Genomic DNA, 6,879 nt, shown 5'->3' on the forward strand with positions numbered 1-6,879 from the left:
AATACAACGGCTGACTTTACGTCTTGACTCGGCGACTGTTACTTTATAACTCTGCGGTAGCCACACTAGAACTGACTGTGAATAGCCTTCGCTGCTCCCTATGTAGCCTCGATCGGACAATACGGGAAAACGGCCACGTAATAGGCACCCTTGTTGCTAGCCACGCTGTGTTGCTATGTAACGCTAGCGGAGGTCACCGTTGTTACTATCGTAACGTCGCCGCTGTTGATTCGCGTTGCCTAGCGACCGCGATATCCCTCGGTGACGTCACCGCGGAGGGGGGTGGCGGGGCGGGAACTTGCCTATTACCGTAGTAACGCGAGCGTTACGTTATCGCCACGTACCGCTGGGGCGGTAGGGGTCAACATGTCACAATATATTGAATGAAAGCAAGAGGTTGTGCGTGGCCGCTAATATCGGTGGACTCGATCTGAAGCGAGAACTTCTGACTGCTGTTGGATTTTCTCCTTCATAATGGCTTCAATGTCACTGGACATGTCAGCAGAGAGAGGAATTTTTTAAATTTCACTAGCAGCTTCTGAACCCAGGACTATTTTCACAATCTCTTTACAAGCAGGCATTAACAACGTTTCAGCTATTGTGTGTGGTTTTTTGGCCTTTACGATAAGTTCGGCAACCTTATAACTTGCTTCCTGTACTTTTTCTGACACACGTACTCTCGCAGTCATTAACGTTTTTTGTTTTATTCCAACAAGCAACGAAAATAATTGACACATTTGCTTGTTAGAGAAGAATGTTTTGTTGACATATGTCGTTTCAATTTACTGGGAACCATAGCAGCATTACTGAGATTTCACCACAAACGATACACTCAGGAATTGGGCACGTTTTATCACCACACCAAAAGAACCGTAAGATAAGTAATTATCACTATACTGCCAGTGTACTAATTTTTGTTTCTCTTTTTCGGGCTCAATACTTTCACTACCTGCACTCGTGGACGAAACACTCTGTATAAGGAATTTATCCATCTTGAAAAAATAAAGTAGTCTAATAGCAATAGAGAATAGCAAGACTAACTAGCAACCACAATGTTTGAACTACTTCAGAGCACAGCTGTGATAGAACTGAAACAGTTGTAAGACGTGGGACCTCTACTCTTCAAACGGAAGAAGTGGCACATATACTGACTTATTTTTTTAAAATATTTATAATTTTAAATGAACTCCAATAATCGGTGGGTGCATCGTTACAGGAAGAAAGTCATAAATTTGAAGAAGCTCTAACTTCTAAAAACAGGGACAAATACCAAAACAGTGTTATAAAATGTATGTATTGGCCGTCTTCTAGTGCACACAATGTCACATGTCACTTCACTACATGTTTCGGCATCACTGCGCCATCCTCAGGTGTGTTATTTACGTTAAACTATTGCACTGCTCACCATCATGTGTTGTTTATAGAATTATTTAAAATGTATATTCTTCATGTACTATGGTAAAATTTATATATATTAAAATTTGTTAAGATTGATCATCTTATACGTCTTACTTCGAATTCGCGTATTATATTATTCTTCCACTATGGGAGTCGTTCTTCCTATATTTTGTGTATACCTGCAACGTGAAAATGGTACTTGTTAACATTACTTTTTTACTTCCATCTGTTGCGTGTTGTTTTATAATGTTTGGTACACACTGTGTCTTGTGATGTGTCCTTCGTCTTTGGCTGCGTGCGTTGTAATGCTGGATGTGTGTCTCTTTGTATTGATTGAGTTATGATGTTGTGGGGGGGTAGGTGGTAGGGTTGTGTTATGTTCTTCTGTGTAAATTGTGTGTAATTCATGAAATATTGGTTATATATTTCTTTACTTATATTGTTCATATGCATGTTTTTCTTTCTTGTTCTGTATATATGATATCCACAGTATTTTCTGTTGTACCATATGCATGTCCTGTGTTTAATATGTGTTCCGAGCATCCTGTATTGCTGTTATTGTGTCTTATGTCATGTATGTGTTCTTTATATCTGGTATTAAATTTCCTCCCAGCTTGTCCTATATATTCCATGGGGCGATCTAGGCATTTCATTCCATATATGCCACTTTTGTTATATTTACTCATTTGTGTTTTTGATTTTAATATCTGTTGTAAATTATTCTTAGTTCTAAATGCTATTTTTAATTTTTTGTCTCGAAATATTTTTGTAATATTTCTTGTTTTCCTATATATGTGAATGTTGCCCATTTCGTTTTTTGTCCTTCTGAATTCTCTGTAATATTCTGTTTCTTTGTAATGTTTTGGTTTCTGTTATTTGTAGATAGTTTAGAAATTATATCTGTGTTGTACTTATTGTTTATGAGTATGTTATTTATAGTAGCTATCTCAGTATCTTTCGCTACTTTGGTAATGGGGTAATTATTTACTCGATCTATAAGGTATTTAATGCCAGATATCTTGTGTTCTTGTGGATGATATGAGTCATTTGGTATTATTATGTCTGTTGCTGTGTGTTTGCGGTGGATTGAAAATTGCAAATTTTCTATTCCTCTGTCCATGATTTATGCTAACCATCTTGCAGTGCACACACTTTTTCACCTTACTCTTCTCTTTTGCACTACATGTTTCAGCACTAATGTGCCATCTTCAGGTGCGTTTTCTCTATGCACGTCTAATTACTGCATTGCATGTCCTGACTAAAATGACTAAAATATATATTTATCATGTATAATAATAGATTTTAAATATTAAAACTGTTTTTGGTGGTAGAGTGTTGAGATGGGTAATTTTTCATGTACCTGCTATGGTTTGCCTTCCTTTTTATTTTAGGTTTTTGGCTATTTCTGTTAGTTTATTGGGCAGTTGAGTTGGGTATGAGTTGTCTAGTTTTAATTTTTATTTTAATATTCCTCTATATATTCCTATATCTAGGAAATTTGTAGATTTATGGTTCTCTTTCTCTATTGTGAAATTTATCGTTGGTTGTAGTTTATTAAATTCTATAATCATATCGTCAATATTTGTTTTGTTTATATCATATAATATTAGTATGTCGTCAACATATCTGAAATATCCAATTATGTTCTGTTTCTTTAATATGTCGTAAATTTGTGTGTGTTCAATGTTCTGGATATATATTTCTGCTAATATTGCATATATTGGAGCCCCCATAGCTAAACCATCTGTTTGTTTGTAATATGTAATATTCCCATACTGGAAGAATAGTATAATATGCAAATTTGAAATAAGACATGTAAAATGATAAATCTTAACAAATTTTAATATATATAAATTTTATCATAGTACATAAAGAATATACATTTTAAATCATTTTATAAATGACACATGATGGCGAGCAGTGCAGTTTAATTAGGTGCAGGGACAACTTTACCTTTGCCTTTATATCACTCACAAAGATTACTATCCATATACAAGACTACACGGTGTGACAGCCCAAAAGACCACAGTCTGAACACTCACCACCACTAAAACCTGAAAACTGTATGTCCACTAAATTATCAAGCTGTCTGAAAATGCAAAATGTATATTGGCTACATCACATTTTTCTTTTTCAGTCATGCAACCATAGGAACCCAGTGGAAACATCCAAGGACTGGCAAGAAGAAAGCTGTGTCAGAAGGTGAAGAATCCGTATAATAATCAAATCTTGTTATGCCTGATTCCACTGAAGAAGTGTTGCTCAATTACATTAACTTAAAATATGGGAAGTTTGTGGACTGGTTGCAGTGTCATGGTGAAAGCTGTGACATTGATAGCACTTAGCACTTCCCCTTGTAGCCACATGGGCCACGCCATAGCTCAAGCGGTTAGTTGCTGGCCCGGGTTCGATCCTGGGTCTGGTGAAATGGGATTTGTGGTGGTCAAAGTGGCGCTGGGGTGAGTTTTCTCCGAGGACTTCGGTTTCCCCTGCCAATCTTCATTCCACCAAATTCTCCATCATCATAATCACCTGGGTCATGNCTATCCATATACAAGACTACACGGTGTGACAGCCCAAAAGACCACAGTCTGAACACTCACCACCACTAAAACCTGAAAACTGTATGTCCACTAAATTATCAAGCTGTCTGAAAATGCAAAATGTATATTGGCTACATCACATTTTTCTTTTTCAGTCATGCAACCATAGGAACCCAGTGGAAACATCCAAGGACTGGCAAGAAGAAAGCTGTGTCAGAAGGTGAAGAATCCGTATAATAATCAAATCTTGTTATGCCTGATTCCACTGAAGAAGTGTTGCTCAATTACATTAACTTAAAATATGGGAAGTTTGTGGACTGGTTGCAGTGTCATGGTGAAAGCTGTGACATTGATAGCACTTAGCACTTCCCCTTGTAGCCACATGGGCCACGCCATAGCTCAAGCGGTTAGTTGCTGGCCCGGGTTCGATCCTGGGTCTGGTGAAATGGGATTTGTGGTGGTCAAAGTGGCGCTGGGGTGAGTTTTCTCCGAGGACTTCGGTTTCCCCTGCCAATCTTCATTCCACCAAATTCTCCATCATCATAATCACCTGGGTCATGCTACAATAGGCCAATGAATGGCCGCCGTGCTGAGTGGAACCAGTAGGACTCCACCCCCCACTAAGCAAATTAAAAAAAAAATTGATGTAGCCACATAATACTTGTATCACTACATAAACCACACAGTTGGAAGTGGATGATGTCTGTAGACAAGTTCCGGAGTTTCCTGTGACATATTTGAATTGGGAGCCGGGATAGCGCAGTCAGTATAGCAACTGGCTACGTACTGGATGACCAAGGGGTTAGAGTTTGATGAATCCTGGTAGGGTCAAGAATTTTCACTTCTCCATGTTATCCAGACTGGCTTTGGGGTTCACTCAACCTCCTATACAGTGGGTACTGGGGGCTCTTTCCTGGGTGGGGGGAGGGGGGGTTAAAGTGGCAGGGGCATGAAGCTGATCAGTCACTTCCAACTTGTGCCAAGGTCAAGAAAATGTGGATCTATACATCCACCCTTCCATACGTCTTCAAGGCGTAGTGCTTAATTAGTTAAGTATACAAGGACAAGTTAACCTTTATCTTTACATATTTGAATTATGTGGAGTATAATCTACCCCTATGTTACAGATAGTTTTAGCCTGCTTTCTTTACTTTGAGATCACCCTGCTGTGTGTCTATATGTATCCCCTGCCCCCACCCCCAAAATTTTGAATGCCTGAACGAATCTTTATGAAACTTATGAGCCAGTGTGACAGCACAGACAAACCAAGTGACAGCTTTGGGTAGCCTGATTTTAAACGCAGCACATTTGGTTACTACCCCCTCCCCCCTTTATTGCTTTAATGAATTGAAAATGAGTGTCTTCAGCCTATTTGTTGATACAGTGACCACTAATTGGAGGTAATCTAAACACCAAATTGTCATGTGTTGGGTAGGTCACGCGACAAGTAACTTCATGCCATCTTGGGTTATAGCGAGTTTATTCCACTCGGTCTTACAATTACACAATTCACAATCTCCCAGTTACTGCCATCTGCCATATCACGATTACTTCTCTTGCTGTAGTCACTTCCATGCACTCGATACAAATCAGTAACTACTTGTAGGCTGCTGGACTTCAGCTCATCTGTCTGAATATTCCATCCTCAGTACTAGTAACTGGCCAGTACTCACTAGTAATGGACTAGTGGCTAGGAATTTCAGTTTATTCTTACAAAATCTTGAGAAAGTTGATGTTGGGAAGTATATTTGCATGATAAATATAATATCTTATATATAATCTTCATATTTGTATTCCATGTGGAAACATCATTCCTCATGCATTTGCTTATCCTGACTTCAGGAGTTTCAAAGGCATGAGATACTTCTATAAAGAAAACAATGTTTAAAATTTTGTGACTTCTTGGTGACAAAACCAATCAGAATTGCATAATTTCTGTGTCATAACTTCTGAGAAATCTGGTCCAAACTGAAGTCAAAGATTGATGTCAGTAATACCAGAATAAGAAAAGAGCTGCCCCTGTTGAGGTATAATTGATACTAGTATGCATTAGGGATGACCAGCACTGTTTCTCACGTTGAATTTATGGGGCTCAAAACAAATTAGTTTGGCATAGTATAGTGAGAATATATGCTTAATTGAAATTGTGTTTCTGCACTTCCTCATTAAATTGACAAACAGTGGTTCACTTGATTATAAGAATAATCAGTGGAGTTCAGTGAAGTCAGATCCTGCATCTCTTAGTGATAATTGTCATGCAAGCTCCAGTTATTTTCATTCCTGTAGATAATTCAGTTAAATGATATAATAATGATTATTCATAAATGCAGATCTCTGTAATTTTAATTTAAAAATAAATTGAAACTTTGGGCACTCTTTCATAAGTTTTGGAAGTTATTCAGTCAATCCCTTGAGGCAAAGGTTTTGTTGTATATTAAAATGGAATATTGATACTTCCTTTCCTTCCTACCAAATTCGTTATTCACATTTGTCCTTCCATTCTACCTGTATGTTCTGTGCAGCTGATAAAACATTGTTAAAATAGCCAGGAATCAGTTCAAGATTCATTCAAGATTCAAGTTCAGTATACCCACTGAGAAAGAAATAACTCTGACCAATTGAATGAGTAGAAACATGAATGTGTTTTTGTTGTCATTGTCAAATGGTGTCTAGAATTTCGTCATAAAACATTTCATTTATTCTGATTTGTTTATTAATGCTTTCAGTTTCTAGCGTCATATATAGCATCAAATGATAGACAACCTCTTTATTAACCATCACAACACAACAAATATCAAGGTCAGTGACCCGCAACGGCTCTGCTACATGTTTCGGCTATGAGTAGCTATCATCAGGCAGACACATGGCTAACAACATATACACCATCGAACTGCAGTACTATCAAACTGGATAGAATGCTGTTAATCATATAAAGGAA

General features: G+C 37.8%; 1 long non-coding RNA gene across 1 annotated transcript in view; it reads left to right on the forward strand.

Moving 5' to 3' along the window:
• LOC111867819 overlaps window positions 1–3,834 on the forward strand; it is an 11,558-nt gene extending 7,724 nt beyond the window's left edge. The window contains exon 3 of the long non-coding RNA XR_002843398.2: window positions 3,536–3,834. This is a non-coding gene — a long non-coding RNA (uncharacterized LOC111867819). The remainder of the gene's footprint in view (window positions 1–3,535) is intronic.
• The last annotated feature ends 3,045 nt before the right edge of the window (window positions 3,835–6,879 follow it).

Source organism: Cryptotermes secundus, unplaced genomic scaffold (genome assembly GCF_002891405.2).
Source record: "Cryptotermes secundus unplaced genomic scaffold, Csec_1.0 scaffold2249, whole genome shotgun sequence".
Lineage (NCBI taxonomy): Eukaryota > Metazoa > Arthropoda > Insecta > Blattodea > Kalotermitidae > Cryptotermes > Cryptotermes secundus.